A 713-nucleotide genomic window follows, 5' to 3' on the forward strand; every position below is an offset into this window, starting at 1 on the left:
ACACACACACACACACACACACACAAAGACGGAATTTGTGATATTACATTTAATTCTTTAGCTGCGTTCGTTTCCACACCGCATGCAACGTATAATTTCTAAAATACAAATATGAATAGGAATGTAAATCAATTATCTCTATTACAATATATTAATGTAAACCCTGGCTATCTTCTCAGACAAAATTTCAAAAGTTTATATAATGGCATAGGAGTGGCTGTGTGCTAAGAAGCTAGCTTCCCAACCACATTGTTCCGGGTTCAGAAGTGTCCTAAGTCCAAAACGTTGCTTATTCAGAAAACGAGAAAATGGTTTCACCATTCCATAGCAAAACCATCATGCTACATTTTGACAATTTTTGATGTCTTGGCATCTGAAGCAGCCGGAGATACGATAGTTTGACCAAGAGAACCGGCTATTGCAAGCAAAAAAAAAAAAAAATGAAGAAATGGGTTTGGGTAAAAGAAAGTACAGGAGGATCAGTTAATTTTGCTTAACATATACCCCCCCACCATCTCAGATTCACCCACTTATTGCAGTGGTCCGTCAGTTTTTCTAAGCCCTGTAAAAGAACGCGGAAGGTCGGGCCTCCAACCAAGCCTTTGGCGATACCCTTAAAGCCAGGAACTTTTTAATCCCAAAGGTCTTTCTACTTTCTAAAAAGGTTCTTAACTCTTTGAGAAAAAAATCTTCACTCCAAATATTATAACTGT

Source organism: Octopus bimaculoides, chromosome 21 (assembly GCF_001194135.2).
Source record: "Octopus bimaculoides isolate UCB-OBI-ISO-001 chromosome 21, ASM119413v2, whole genome shotgun sequence".
In the NCBI taxonomy this organism is placed as follows: Eukaryota; Metazoa; Mollusca; class Cephalopoda; order Octopoda; family Octopodidae; genus Octopus; species Octopus bimaculoides.